Source organism: Danio rerio, chromosome 3 (genome assembly GCF_052040795.2).
Source record: "Danio rerio strain M-AB ecotype USA chromosome 3, GRCz13ab, whole genome shotgun sequence".
Taxonomy (NCBI): Eukaryota; Metazoa; Chordata; class Actinopteri; order Cypriniformes; family Danionidae; genus Danio; species Danio rerio.
Window position 1 is genome coordinate 58,290,751 of NC_141023.1, and position 16,577 is coordinate 58,307,327.

At 38.2% G+C, this 16,577-nt stretch overlaps 1 protein-coding gene and 2 long non-coding RNA genes across 7 annotated transcripts in view; 1 reads left to right on the forward strand and 2 right to left on the reverse strand.

The window, feature by feature from the left end:
- rhbdf1a (rhomboid 5 homolog 1a (Drosophila)) overlaps positions 1–1,577 on the reverse strand; it is a 96,993-nt gene extending 95,416 nt beyond the window's left edge. For 4 of the 5 annotated variants that reach the window (XR_015480130.1, XR_015480129.1, XR_015480131.1 and 1 more), the window contains exon 1: positions 1,274–1,577. The gene's annotated coding sequence lies outside the window, so the exon portion shown is untranslated. 5 annotated transcript variants of the gene reach the window in all.
- LOC147846083 (uncharacterized) lies at positions 750–15,027 on the forward strand. The gene is made up of 4 exons (XR_015481340.1): positions 750–922; positions 12,947–13,144; positions 13,968–14,266; positions 14,374–15,027. It is a non-coding gene; the product is annotated as an uncharacterized LOC147846083 (long non-coding RNA).
- On the reverse strand, positions 4,543–14,959 carry LOC141381304 (uncharacterized). Its single transcript, XR_015481343.1, has 3 exons — positions 11,461–14,959; positions 9,126–9,279; positions 4,543–5,736 (listed from the first exon to the last, which is right to left on the reverse strand). It is a non-coding gene; the product is annotated as an uncharacterized LOC141381304 (long non-coding RNA).
- Positions 15,028–16,577: the final 1,550 nt, after the last annotated feature.

Here is a 16,577-nt window from a genome sequence, read left to right on the forward strand (position 1 = left end):
GTGGTTCTTAAACTTCTTTCACCAAGTACCACCTCAGAAAAAATTTTCTCTCCAAGTACCACCATAATCACCGGTATTAAAACCAAGTAGCGTAGTTGGCCAAAATAAGCAGCTACACCACTGCACAGTTCGAAAATGAGGAAGAGTCATATTGATTTAACGAAATTATATTCCATACAAAACATGACGCCGGTCATTCTGAAAAGTCGGCATTCAGAAAAGTTAGGATGTTATAAACTGGATACACCTGGAATACACAAGCGCGTCATGCTGCAGTACTCATTTTCTCTAGTTCTGTGCCAATTAAATTGATTTTTAGCAGCTGATTACGCGATGTACTAAAGTAAACATTTTATGCGTTGTTGGAGTTATTGTACGAATCAAACTCATTACTCAGTGATTCCTCTGCGTACCACTAGAAGTAAGCCTGCGCACCACTAGTGGTACATGTACCGCAGTTTGAGCAAAAAAATAGAGAAAGGAGTTGAACACTTTTATTATATCCATCAAATGATAATAATAAACCAACATCAACCTCTTAATTGAAATTGATAAATCAATTAAAAAGTTATTTATTTGTCTATTTTGAGTACTCAAAATCTTGCGGTGGGACGGTTTTACCAGAAAAAAAAGAGCAACACAGATGATAGCAGCATCTAATGTGCGACACATTTGAAACACAGGTAATAATCAGCTGATAAAATTCACCGAGGAGGCGGAGCATGATTAACCGTCGCGCTGACGTCATCACATCACCGTTGAAATAACCAGCTAACGTTAAGTGACTTGCTATTACTCAAGAATTTACAGAAAACACTATCGCTGTAATTGTATCTCACATAGCGCTCCATATGGACTTCCATGCTCTCTGGCAGCAAATGAAGCGTCTGACAGACATATGAGCCAGCAAAACCACCGAGAGGTTTGTAATAACACTGGACAGGGCGATGAAGCATATGTTATATCAAGTAAACCGGAGCGCATATATGAAGGCTGAAGTCGTAAACGCGGAACATCACACGCGGCTCCACGACATGCCAACGTCTCGTGACTAAAAAAACACCATGCTCAAGTTAAATTCCTGGTATTTAAGCGTTGTACATCCTTTAAATAATTTAGTGTTGATGTACACCAACGACATAATGAATGTATGTTCTTTAAAATTGTGTAAAAGATCCATCGATCTGATCTCACGACGCACCGGTGTTGCATTGGCGTACATTAACATACACACAGGCTGAAAACGAAACGTACAGCAAAATTGATCACCTACCCTTACTCGATTCTCAAGCACTTCGTGAAGAGGGAAAACGAACAGCTGAAGTCTCCAGGACCCTATGAAGAAATGAAATCGAGGGTGTGTATATTTATTTCATTTTGTCCAACGTTAAAGCGGCGCAAGAAAATAAACAGCTGCAGATGTCAAAGTCTCTCCGTCTTGAGGCTCTCGCTGATAAAATCCAATGTTAAGACATCGCAGAGCAGTTCATAAGATTGTCCCCACGCAGAAGCGAGTACATTCCCACGCGCGCACGACACACACACACCGAGCAGAAGCGATCGGCTCAGTGTAAGTTAGTTGTGGTCTGCCGGTAATTCAGTTTCACAAACACGGAGCCCCGCCCGTGTCGACAGAGAGTCGGTCAAGTGCGTGGCCGATTGGTGCGCGTACACACACTGGGAGGCGCAGAGACTCGTACAGCGTATGTGTGTGTGTGAGTGTGCTTCCATGCCCATGACTAAGCAGCCAAGTGTTCGGCGTGCGTTGTAAAACAGAAGACACCCGAGTTTGTGTTAAAGACTGTTATTACAGCATGAAACTAGTTGTTTGGTTGATGTATGAATTTAATATTAACAGACAGTCCGATGTGTTGACTGCTGTTGTTATGGAAATGTGTTTAGATAAGGGGGTGTGGATGAGCACGTGATTAGAAGTTCAGACCTCAAGACATTTTTTTTCGTTTTTTTTCTGTTTTAAAGAGCAGTTTATTTTATTGAATATTACCATAGTGATGCTATTTCCATACCTGTCAACATTGGGATGTGAAAATAAGGGATATGCCCATCATAATAAGGGATTCCCCCAACAATCAATTTTGAAATAAAACAGACACGCACAAGAAATGTGCATACGCCAGGCAAGAAGTTGGCGTGGAACAACGCACATTCTCACGTTCATTTCATCGTTAGTAAGTCCAAATGTGAGCGATTCTGAGCGTGAAACCTGGCGTACACAAAGTTTTTGTGCGTACGCAGCGTTGAAACATGAGGCCCCTGGTCAGCAGGGTTTGGCTTACTAACAGTTTTTTTTTTTTTGCGTACAGACGTCTGTGACAGTGGTTTTTCACTGTGCTGATGCTTTATGTGCATCGTATTCTGTGTTCTGTTAGTAAACGTCTTTTAGCAGTATTTGCACACGGTTTGTGTTTGTCTGGCGCACTTTACCGCTGGCATTATAGCTGCTGCCCCAGTTCTTGCTCGCTGCTGGTGTGCAGGTAAAGCGAGTTTGCGCCTTTAAACACAGTGACCCCTCTGTTAAACATAATCATTGCGATTCATTCAACATTTCTACCGGTTTGAATTGTCACTTATTTTTATCGATTTTCAACCACACAATCACAGCTAACACATTGCATGTTTTATGTTGTTCGCCCGCAGGACAGTAATCCACCTCTGTTTTCACGTTTTGATTTGAATGGAATTTCCTCATGTAAAATACTTAGTTCCCCATTTGGTGTGAACCTACTGTACCATAAAAGTGTCATTATCACCACCTGTTGGTTTGGCGTAACATGCATCACAGTGCATTTTTATGTGGACAGAGATTTTCTTTGAAAAACAAAAGCAGGGAAAACCGAATTTATAAATATACCCGTGTATGTGTGGATGTGACTTCAAGCAGCTACTTAAAACTGTGTGCTTTATTCATTCATTCATTCATTTTCTTGTCGGCTTAGACACTTTATTAATGCGGGGTTGCCACAGCGTAATGAACCGCCAACTTATCCAGCACATTTTCACGCAGCGGATGCCCCTCCAGAAACGCCTGAGCCAAGGATTGAACCAGCGACCTTCTTGCTGTGAGGCGACAGCACTACCTACTGCGTCACCCTCGTGCTTTATATGAGACAGAATATGTAAATATTTTTTTGTTTGGGGTGAATGAAATATGGCTGTACATCAGTTAAACATGGACCTCAGTGAGCACTGTGTGCTGTTTCTGCTGTTTGTACAAAATGCTCTATTTTAAAGAGAGCCAATTATGCAAATTCACTTTTTTTAAAGTGTTTGAACACAGTCGTGGGGCTGCAATGTGTGAAAACAACTAGCTTGTAATGGTACAAATCTACCCACTCATTATTTTATAATCACAACATATAAAGAAACTAGTTGTTTCAGATTTTCTTGTTGTACACATCATCCAAAAAAAAAAAGTCCTATCCATTAGTGTTGATCTCTCCCCATTAACCGAACCGCCATCAGCCAACATAAGAGTCTCCATGGACTCCATCCATCTGAGCAGCTGATGAAACTGTGGTTAAATGTCATATTTAAAGGAAGAATATTTTCATTTATAATGCAAAGTACAGTCAGATTACTTTTCTACTATGCGCTTCTGGTTTAGACATAATTAGCTGGTAATGTCGGGCATTGTGTTTGCATACACACACATACAATGTACATATTGTACAATAAACAGTATACAGTACATACAATTCCCCACTGCACGTAAATGCCTTTATTGCTTGCTGTTTATTTATGTGTGCATGTCTGCATGTGAGATACATGCCACAATTAGCAAGCATGAATTCCAACAAGCCTATTTTCTCTTTACTGTGGGAACTTTCATGTAGGGTAATATATTTGGTAAGCTCTTACACAAAATTCATAACATACAACAGCACAGCTTCTGACAGATTTGGTCTCTGACATTATTGCCGGTGAGAGGCTCACATTTTTCTCCATAGACAGTCAACTGATTTGTTTTATAAACATACAAAAAACTGTTTCTGAAATAATCAGAGTTTTGATTGTTCTCTACCTATTTTGTGCACGTAAACGAAAACATTTTCACAGAGATTGTCCTGTTTTGATATTAAAGAAACAGTTCAACCACAACGTGTCACGTTCAAGAAACCAGTCCGAGATGATTCAGGCTTTATGTCATGGCGCGTTATCTTATTGGAAGTAGCCATCAGAAAATGAGTTCACTGTGATCAAAAAGGAATAGACATGGTCAGAATCAATACTCAGATAGGCTTAGGTGTTCAATTGTATGATGCTCAACTGGTACTAATGGGCCCAAAGTGTGCCAAGAAAATATCCCCCACACCATTACACCACCACCACCAGCCTGAACCATTGATGGATAGCAGGTTGGATCCATGCTCTCATGTTATTGATGCCAAATTCTGACCCTACCATCTGAATGTTGCAGCAGACTTGAGACTCGTCAGACCAGACAATGTTTTTCCAATCTTCTATTGTCAATTTTGGTGAGCCTGTGTGAATTGTAGCCTCAGTTTCCTGTTTTTAGCTGACAGGAGTGGCACCCGGTGTGGTCTTCTGCTGCTGTAGCCCATCTGCCTCAAGGTTCATAGCTTTCAGAGATAATCTTCTCAATACCTTGGTTGTACCGAGTGGTTATATGAATTACGGTTGCCTTTCTATCAGCTGGAACCTGTCTGGCCATTCTCCATCTGGCCATTCTCCATTTTTCGACCATTTTCTCTAAATCCTAGAGATGGTTGTGCATGAAAATCCAACAATCATGCCATGTTTAAGTCCTTTAAATCTCCTTTCTTCCTAATTCTGATGCTCAGTTTGAACTGTAGCAGATTGTCTTGACCATGTCTACATGCCTAAATGCATTGTGTTGCTGCCATGTGAATGACTGATAAGAAATTTGAGCTAATGAGCAGTTGGACTATTGGAGATTTAACTGCGCAAACCCACTGTTGATTTTTTTTGGCTTTGCTTCATATACAATTTTAAAATCGCAGTACAATATTCATTCCATTTCTTTATTTTTTATTTGACAGTCCATTGATGTAATTTACAAGCAAGTCTGGTCCTATCTAGATTCATGTAAAAGTGTAATACATTATTTCTGCAGCAAAATAGCATGTTACACACCTCATTTAACTGAGAGTTTTTCATATTGCACTTACAGCCCTGTGAAAGTTAATGTATCCCCATGCATAGGAGCTTGTCTAATTCGATTATGATATTAAACTACGAAAGCCACCCAGGGACTATAAAATCATGCAAGTGTATAAACTAAAAACTTATCAGCAGGATTTATTACAGTATATTCACACAATCTTCAATGGATTTGGTAAATGATTAATCGCAGGAGCATTAATAAAATCCACAGACACACCAAAGTTGCGACTTTTAATGAGTACTTGTTAACACAAAAAAAGCAAAGAAGAATAACGCAACAAAGAAGTGTTTGCTTGTCCTTGTTTGTCATTTTGGATCTATTCTAAAGTGAGTTCCCGCTTAGTTCCTAAAAAGCAGAGTAAAGCAGAGTTGTCATTAATTTGGGCCACAGGTTCCTGCTTAGAGTGCAGAGTTCAAACTCAGCACAAAGAGACTGCACTGACACGCATAGCATTCCTTTTTCTCATTGGACATTGTTGAGATTCTTCCCGTATTTGCCTTCAGGGACTTTCCAGCGTGGCTGCAAGGCTTGCGTGTTCAGTCATCCTCATGGCCTTATGACCTGATTGTCTGTCCACATAAAATCATGAAAAAAATTTTTCCAATTGTAAATGACATCACAAATATGTATTTTACCAGCATTTATCTTCTGGAACATAAAAACAATACATTTATAATTCTATAAGTGAATTTATCACACATTGTAGTGCTTTTATGAGTATAATTTTTAGTTCCAAACTTAATACATTTGTTAATATTAATTTAATCAAATAATAGCCTCAATTTCCAGCATGAGAACTTTCATATCTGTTTTTGTGCAATATAGTATTCGGAAGCCGGTGAGTGGAAAGATTTATTTGCTGACAGGCTCTGTATTTACATGGTGATGACAAGTGCACGATCCAGGTAGGTTTCTCAGGATATTGCAGTTTGGCATTAGCTTCAATTCCGCTCCTGGCCATAGAAGATTCTCTTTAAGACTTTATCTTTTCTGCCAGATTGTGGCTTTATCCAATGGGAGTATGACCGGTATCAGTGAGTTTATTGACAAACACTAACCCTTAGAGGAGCTGTAGCTTTAAGCCCTGTTTATGCTTGGTATTACAAAGAATTTAGGTTCATCAGATTACAAGTGCCACAGAATTAATTCAGAATTTCTACACTTTGTTTTGGACCTTGAAATGTAAAATACTATCAATTTTCTCATGAAAAAGAGCAGCTTTGACATTCTGCAGAACATTCCGTTTATGTTTTTTTTTTAAAAGATGACGGTAAATCATCATTCTTGGGTGAAATAAGCATTTTAAAATGAAAATAATCCAGACAAAACCCAAATATGCGAGCCCAACACCGCTTATTGTAATATATGAGACTCACGGGGGAACCTCTAATTGCTCTAGCATGGACCAGTAGTAGCGAATAGATTCTAAAATACTCCTATGGGTCACAGAAGAGGCTGAGGAGGAGGGCCGAGAGCAGGACACGGCCTCCGATTAAACTGCACTGTAGCTGGGAGAGCACTCAGGCTCTGCCGAAACCCCATCAATCAGTCACAGATAAAAGACCTAAGCTCAAGACCTGTATTCGACAGAGTTTGACGAGCCATAAAGGATTTCCTCTGGTGTTAACCATCCAGAAAACTGCTGAAGCAAATCTCAGTTCGGAAGAGGTTACATTTTACCGAGGGCAAAAAGAAAGGAGATATAGGAAACGACAACTTGATACTCTTCAGACATCTACATTCAGAGATTGAGAAGAAGGATTATGCATGAGATAAAGTGTTAGTTGGAAAATAGACTAAATCTGGCAGTAACAAAATTGAATTGTCAAATGCATAAAAGCCACCTTTTGGCAAATTCCTGGAACTGAACAAATTAGTAAAACATGTCAGGATGCATGTATCCAGACTTGTTATTCCTTCAGTTCCTGAAATTGAAAAACTCAAATTGGATCAGCTTTGACATGGGCCTTGGGTCATTTTAAATTGCTGTGATGTTTTCTCCATTTCAATAAAAAGAAAACTTTGAGTTAAGCATATGTTTTTGTTAGTTTCCATTAGCACTAGATGCAGTCTAGCCAATTACGTCATCGTTAGATTACAAGTATAAAGTTGGAGTAAACATCTGTATGCGGAATTGAAATGGGCTTCGTCCAAGATTCTTGTGCATCTGGTCAAGTCATCTTATGTGTGGTTTATTTGGTTTTATTTTTTCAAAAAATTACCTCCACTTCAGTGTCAATTTCCAGTTTCAACATCTCTGCTCTCTGTTTACTAATTAATTTAATAAGCAGTTGACATGCAGACAAATGTAATTCACAGATTACTTCTCACTGTATTTGCCATGTTTTGCATATGCAAAGCACTCATTACAGGTTTTCATGCACCTAAAAAGTGTTTACAGTTGTACTTTAGTTTTTTTGGTCTGACCCCAAAAAATAATTTTTATTATAAATTATATATTTTTATAAATATAAATTATAAAAATTATTAGTTCAGTGCTCACACTGTCAAATAAACAGCTAAATCAGGGTTTTGGCATTGTTTGACATGTTGTGTACATGTGATAGTATTGCTTTTATTAGTTAAGAACTCATCAAGAATTTACAAAATGTGGAAAGTCAGAGTTAATTACACACAATAACGCCTATCCAAGTTTTAGGAACAACAAATAATATCTTGACTTCTAGTTAATCATTTGGTATCAGAAGTGGCTTATATGAAAGGCAAAGGCCTCTAGATGACGCTTATTTTACCAAAAAAAATATGTACAAATATATACAAAAGTCTTGTCACTTAACAGAAATAATGTACAGTCTAGAATATAAAGTCATGCTGCAGTGGAGAAAGGATTAATATTGTGTATGACTCCCATGAGCTTGGATGACTCCATCATTACATCTCTGCAATGTCAAATAGTCAAATAACTTATTAATAAAGTCATCTGGAATGGCAAAGAAAGTGTTCTTGCCGGACTCCCAGAGTTCATCAAGATTTTTTGGATTCACCTTCAATGCCTCCTCCATCTTTCACCAGACATGCTCAATAACATTCTTCTCCGGTGACTGGGCTGGCCAATCCTGGAGCACCTTGAACTTCTTTGCTTTCGAGAACTTTGATGTGGCTTTGTTGTATCCTGCTGAAGAATTTACCCTCTCCTGTGGTTTGTAATGTAATGGGCAGCACCAATGTCTTGATACCTTATGCTGTTGATGTTGCCATCCACTCTGCAAATCTCTCGCACACCCCCATACAGAATGTAACCCCAAACCATGATTTTTCCTTCACCAAACTTGACTGATTTCTCTAAGAATCTTGGGTCCATGTGGGTTCCAGTAGGTCTTCTGCAGTATTCGTGATGATTGAGATGCAGTTCAACAGATCATTGGAAAAATCTACCTTCTGCCGCTTTTCCAAATGATCAGCTAGAAGGCAAGTTATTTATTTGTTGCTCTAGGATTGAAGATTTCAGGTAATGTAGTTCTGCTGCAAAGAAATATGTTTCTAAAGTCTGTAATGATCTGTAATTAGCAGAATCGCTACGATGACACCTAAAAATCAGGTATGATGCAGGATTTTTTTTCCTGGTCATATGTGCTTATTTTTGTTAGCGTGGGCCAGAATTAGTTTGTAGTTGTATTTAGAATAATGTTCACATTGTGTTTGTTTGCTGTGCACCAAGGTGTGAAAGGCTCACACTTACTTAATTGAACCACACTAACAGCGTGAATAAATAAATAAAGGGGGTGGATTAACTAAAGCAGTAGCGTAAGGTCAGTGTTCAGTAGCTTAGCTTGAAGCATAATGAAATCATTACATGTCAATCAGTGACTTTTAATCGGCATTACCGTCAAAGATGCTAATTTTTTACTGTTTGTCGATACTTTAATTTTGGTTTTAGGTTATGCAAAACAGATCTGATCACTGTGAGTATAGGAAGGCAAAAGGATCAATTGTTTACCGCAATATCCTGTGAGTCTGTTTTTTCCTCATGTGTCAGGCAGCTCTGCAGTCCCTCAGAGAATCACTGCTGATGCAACAGCCTCTGGTCCACTTCAGCCTCTATTTTTTCCCCTCACACACAACCACCATCAAACCATGTCATTACGGTAAAGCTGCAATCGCACACAAGAACAGGCGTTCACATTCCACATTCACCAGTTTGTCTAACCAAATCTTGTAATACACATTTTTTTTAAATGAGCTCATTGTGAATTCCCAGCAAACTTATGTTTTGCATCTCCGGAACAAGCTAATTTTGTATAGTTTAATAATGAATGTATATTTTCATTTATATAGTTATAAGTTTTCTTGTAGATTTCCCTGATTTTCATTGTAAAGAAACAACGTATACAGGTTTGTGATGTGGGTGAATAAATGTTGACGTTATTCATTTTTAACCTCAGGCATATAAAAACCTATTAGCATCACTGTGAGATTCAAACAGCAGGTTAAAGAAAACATGTCAGTTAAACAGACCTCCTCTTCCTGAGACAGATAAGCACAGGATCGGTAAAGTCCAGACATGTCTTCCTGCTTAATTGCGGCTGTCTAAAGACTGCGGTCAAGGAGGCTGTTATCAGAAGCACAACACAGAAGAGAGGGGTCTTTTGTGTCAGTGCACATACTGTGGTCAGTCGATATAGTGGTTAAATAGTCTTCAGCAGCCACATGTCAGGAGAGGCCCGGAGGAGAAAATTAATTTCGTTCAGCCTCTGAAATAAAACAATTCGGTCATTATTAGGGGCTTTTGCAAGGGGTAGTTAAAGGAACTCAGTAAGAGGAACTAGCCATCGGCTGCCCAATAAATAACCCTTTTCACATGACAAAACATGAAGGGCTCTATTTTGACGGTCCATGCGCAGAGCGCAAAACGCAGGGCGCAAACACTTTCAGGCGTGTCAGAACGCGTTTTTGCTAATTTAAGGATGGGAAAACCTGCTTTGCGCCATGGCGCATGGTCTAAAAGGGTTGAGTTTATTTTCCTAATGAGTTATAGGTGTGTTTTGAGAATAAACCAATTAGAGTCTCATCTCCTATTCCCTTTAAGAGCCAGCTGCATCGCGCCAAGAGCGCATTCGCTATTTACTGGACGCAAAGTAAGTCTAAGAGGAAAAAATGAGCATTTCACTAGCAAACAGTTAACATTTTTTTAACAGAAAACTGTTAAACAGAGCATCTACTGCGTGAGAATGAGAGATAATGTAACTACTTTCACATTCGCTCTTGGATAGGGAAACCTTTACACACAGACATCAATTAGTCTATAAATAAATAATTTTGTTTGTTATGCGCAAGTATTCGTTTCAAAACTATTTCTAAATTCAGTTATAATTTCCAGCAAACAAATAAATGATCAATAATAACAAAATGTGCTCAAAAACCTGAGTTATATCCTAAAACACATGCTGTGCCCCAAATGGTCTAAAACCTGACAGGTGGGCAAATCTAAGCTTGTTTTTAATAAAACAAATATAAATATGGATATAATAAATAATACTGCTAATAATAATAACATTATACAAAAGCAAATTGTTATGAATGAACTGAAAAAGCCTCCCGAGATGAAGAAGACATAAAAGCAGTGATTTTTCATATTTATGTAGGCTAGAAAATAATATGTTTTGTAATATTTTAATCCTTTATATTTATATTCTATATCTATTCTTATTATATCCTATATATATCCTTAATATTTACATTTTTTCATATGTAAAGATATTTGCCTATTGCTCTCTTGTGCGTATTAAGCAGTGTGTAAGCGAGGCGCAACTCTGCGCCGGAGTTTAGACCGGGTTAGTTTTGGTCTAATGAAAAATCTATTATAGTTTCTCAAAATAGCGACGCGCCAGCGGTCCGCCTCAGAACGCCTTCCTTTTTAGACCAGAACACCTATGGGCGCACAAATGAGTGCTAATGCATTTGCTATTTAAACAGCGTAGCGCAACGCCTCAAAACGACTCTGGCGCCAAGCTGAAACTACCAAAAGACTATTGCGCCGCGCCTTGCGCCACACTGCGCCGGGTGTGTGATAGGGCCCGAAATCACCAAAGACGGCAAAAGAACACACATCCTTTACTTAAGTAGAATTACATATACTCACATTTAAAATGACTCTGGTAAAAGTAGAAGTACTGACTACAAGTTTGTACTTTAGTAAAAGTAAAGAAGCACAGTCTCAAAAACGTACAGTTTCAATTACAGTCCAAAGACATTCGTATAGGTGAACAATAGGTAACTAAATTGGCAGTAATGTATAAGTGTGTGTGTAAATGTGAGTGTGTATGGGTGTTTACCAGTACTGGATTGCAGCTGAAGTGGAATCCGCTGTGTTAAAAATATGCTGGAATAATTGGCAGTTCATTCTGCTGTGGCAACCTCTGATAAATCTGGGATGAAGCTGAAGGATAATGAGTGAGGATAGGTAGGTAACTAGTCCTCACATCCTATTGATACATTAATATTAAATAACTGACATTTGCAGTTTTTATGTAAAATGTTTCTTGCCAAATTATATAATTATAGCCTAACATTACTTAATAATGCGGCTTATGTATCATCATCCTGATACAAACTTGCAGCATTCAACATGTAGTTTTTCGGCTGTTAGATCGAAAACATCAGCTGCCATTCATGTTCATACTCTTTAAAGTAGTTCTGTAGGCCCGCCCCATCTATCTTCATAAATAATGTCTTACATTTTACTCTGAATTCTGTTCAAAATATGTAGTTTTTTTTTTTGTTGCTAAAATAAATTCTTATCAAATTTGACTGCAAACTTTTTCTTTTTTTTTTTGTATTAGGCTAAAGCTGCTTATTTCTTCAAAGAGCAGCTCTTATACATAACCCAGAAATAAAGGAAATAAACCGCAGTGCATACATTTTTTATAAAGTGTTTGATTTTTTTGTTACTAAATGTACAAATCTTTACAAAAAGCACTATTTTTCGCAGTATTACATTGAAAGCCTGTGGAGTAGGATCGAAAGTGGACAAAAGACTTGAGCATTTAAACGGCATGCTTTTGAACTGGAATGTGTCTCTGTTGTTGGCCTGAACCAATCGAGCAAAAGGTTTCTTATTACCGTGTAAACAGGGCAGCATCAGTCATGTTAAATTCGTCGACACCTTCACATCTGCGTAGTCATCCCAGTCTTTCTCATAGTAATCTTTATAAACTAGCCCACCTACGATGATAGTCACACACTGTAGCATGCAGGCACGCAATGAGGAAAAATAGACTGCTTGCATCAAAAAGGCACTCATATTATTGCGCAATGACAAGAAATAATATAGATCGCAGCACCAAACACATGAAAACGAAAGTAACGAGCGTGAAAAAAATAAGTAGTGGGGTAAAGTACTGATACCAGAAAAAAATCTACTTAAGTACAGTAACAAAATATTTTATCTTCGTTACTTCCCATCTCTGGAAATTACCAATAAAATTTTGTGATGCAAATGTGGAATATATGAACCCTAATGTGATTTAAAGGCACAACATGCACGACTTGAAGTGTGCTATATGTTTTGCCGACTTATGTAATTTATCCCAAGTGATTAAACGACTGTTCAAAGCCAGAGAAATACAGTAAGCATTTTTTGTGGCATAGAAATTTGCCTGTATTGGAATTTCCAAATTTGTGTGACAATGCACTTTGACACTGAGATGTGATAAACATTGTGACAATGAGATCATATGAAGTGACACTGTAAATTAAAAAAGATTGCTAAACAGGTTGGTATTCACTGCTTTAACTCAACCATGAACATGATTTCTGCAGGAGTGCGATAGGAGACAATGAAGACATGAGACAATGAAATCATCTGTTGAACTGCATCTCAATCATCACAAATACTGGAGAAAACCTACTGGATTCCACATGAACCCAAGATTCTCACAGAAATCAGTCAAGATTGGTGAAGGAAAAATCATGATTTGAGGTTACATTCAGTATGGGTGGCAACATCAACAGCCCGAGGTATCAAAACATTTGTGCTGCCCATTATATTACAAACCACATGAGAGGGTAAGTTCTTCAGCAGGATAGTGCTCCTTCTCATACTTCAGCCTCCACATCAGTTCCTGCAAGCTAAGAAAGACAAGATGCTCCAGGATTGGCCAGCCTAGTCACCAGACATGAACATTATTGAGTATGTCTAGGGTAAGATGGAGGAGGATGTATTAAATATGAATGCAACAAATCTTGATGTTGCATTATTTTTCTTCTGCCACAACTCTGGGAGTCCTGCAAGAACACTTTCTTTGCCATTCCAGATGACTTTATTAATAAGTAATTTGAGTCATTGCAGAGATGTATGGATGCAGTCCTCCAAGCTCATAGGAGTCATACACAATATTAATTCTTTCTCCACTGCACCATAACTTTATATTCTAGACTGTACATTATTTCTGTTAAGTGCCAAGACTTTTGTCTAAGCAAAGTCAGACCTTACTGTCCTAATTAAAGCATTAACAATCAAGGCATAATCATATTTCATTTTGGTAAAATAAGCGTAATCTAGAGGCCTTTGCCTTTAATATAAGCCACTTCTGATACCAAATGATCAACTAGAAGTCAAGATATTATTTGTTGTTCCTAAAACTTGGATAGGCGACAAGACTTTGGTCAGGCAGTGTAGGTCTAGTTTAAAAGAATAAACATAAATTTTACATAAATGAACTTTGAACTGTTTAAAGCAGAACAGACATTGCAGATAAGACTGGTCATGTTCACCTCATATCTCTTCACTTAATGTTTGACCCAACATTCCTGCAATAGCTTTCACCTTGTCTTCCATTAGGAGCCTCCCACTGATGAAGGAATAAGCATGAGCATGTTTGCCAGCTGTTGGAAAGAAGAAAAAAAACACCCTCAGAGTATCCAGAGCTCTCCCTACCGCAGAGCCGTCCCACACCTGACGCCTTCCCACACTTTACCGCCAGAGTCCCTTAAAACATTAATGAGCTTTAAATTACTACAGCTTTAATTAAAGAAATTGAGTTTGACTGAGGATTTGACTATTTCCCAAGAGGGACCTTTCATCCTGCTTCCAGGCTGAAGAGAGCACTGCAAAGCACAGATATCCCACAATGCCAGTTGGTGAGAGTAAGAAAGAATAAACACTATCTTTTGGCAAGATGACCCAAAACAAAGCAGGACTATTACGGCTACTGATACTAAGTAATTTTGCCTCCTGTTTCTTGCAGCTCAATGGAAATGTGTACAGCTGGGTGCAAACAAATGCACAATTGAAAGAAAACACGAAGTCTGCATGTGGAAGTTTTCACACTTGATCATATTAATCTTAAAAGCCGCAGAAATTTCACACCCACTCCATTAATGTGGAGAGCAGACTCTCATTTGTTTGTTCAAAAAGAAAAGATTCAGACTTAAAGGGGTGGTTCAGAATGCAATTTTAAGGCTTGGCTGTGTTTATAAGATGCAAAGCAATGTGTGCTCATGTTTCACTTGAAGGAAATCATGTTATTTTTTCATAAATCTCACTTTGATTATATACATGCTACTCAGCTAAAATGAAAACAACTGATATATTTCCTAGTTCCTCTGAAAGGCCCGCTCTCAAGTGACTCTGATTGGTCATCGTCATAATGTGCTGCGATTCGCGGATCGGCTCCACATCACACCCGTACAGCACGCGCTTTTCTGTTGTGTAAACAATCAGTCAACCTCCTGCCTGCTCTCAAAAATAAAATCTGACAATAGTGTCTGTAACGAGTGAAAATGGGGTGCGGCTACTTCAAGAGACATCACTATTGCGTGTGTCTATGTGTGTGCATGAATGTGTGAACTTTCTGTAATATATCGTGACAGAAAAATAAAGCACAAGATGTGGGATGAGACCTGTGTGAGCCTTGATTTATTTTTCTTCTGCCACACTAATTAGGTGAGCTCTCCTGTATTTTTTTTTTAACTTAATACAGTTGCACGACATCTTTCACATATATCCGGAATATGCAGGTGTAAGTAATATAAATCATCCTCATATCTTTAGCGACTTTATTATCTGAGATGTAAAACGCATGGAAAAGCTGTCTAAAGAGAATCAATGCAAAGTCGCGCACAAACAGAGAGAGACACGAACGCGCAGGAGAAGTGTGTATGTGTGGTGTTTATAGTGGTTTGACTGATAAATATGAATTTGTAGCTAAATCGTATGCGATGCAAAACAGCCTTACCCATTGTTTAAATCGTTGCTACAGCATACCGTTAACGCTTGACACTGCACATGTCATGATCAATTTTAACAAATAAAAACACTTACTGGTTGTAGCTCACAGCTTCTGCTTTGAGGAGATTTTAGTCGAATCCAGCACTGAACTGGGAGAGATTCTGGAGCTGTGTTTTGCCAAATCATGCTTGCTGTGTATTTTATAAATCTATATAACATAATTAATATTGAACTGTAAGCACTTCTGTCTTTGTGTCGTGTCCTTTGGAAGCCCAAATACAGAAACAGACAAAGCTCTGTGGAAACAGCAGCATTTGGACGCATTTTAGCTTCATCTCTGCTATAACGTTACAGCACCTCTGGTCACGGCCCTTAGCTGCGCAGTGTGTGTGCGGTAAACGAACCTTTGTGATCTCACAAGGGCCAAAAGTATTTTTTGTAGCCCCCAAAATTCGTTCATTGTAGGCTTTGCTAAGCTAACTCTGTAAAAACCAAGGTCTCCCTTTGCATTGAACTTTGAGCTTTTTACATTGAAGCGATGTTGATGTTGTTTATGTTCACACAGCTACATTACACATCAGCTAAAATTTAAAATATGATATCATCCTGGACCACCCCTTTAAAGGTGAATTGTGCCAGATGTACACCACTAGCATCTCGTAAGGAATTTTCAGTACAATTTTTGTTGCATGTTGGCGTCCCTACATGTCTAGCATTATCTTATTTTCCCACATTGGCATATTCATCTTTGGAATTTGCAAATTGCAAAGCCACTATGATACAATTATTATTATTTCAAACTAACCAAGTATGCAAGTAATTTTGACAAAAATAAAAGGGACATGATGCAAACTCATCTATTTAAGATATGTTTGCTTACCAGAGTTTAAAAATATTCATTAACATGCTGAGAATGTTTCAAGTTTGGTAGTTTACATTGGTTAAAAAAGACAACTTTGACTTGAAATTTGCAATTCTGAGGAAAAAAGTTTGAATTTCTATGTAAGGCATCTGATAAGAATTCTGTTAATAAAGAAATCAAATCTAAATTGCAAGAACACCTACAGTGTTAACTTGCAGATGTGAGACGGTTCAATCAATGTTCAAACTTATGTCACAATTCAAAGTTATACTGTAGTTTCATCCAGCATTTCACGTAATAACAGTTCGTGTTCGTCATGGCACCATACGAGTGTCACAGAAGGAGATGGAGACCAGAGC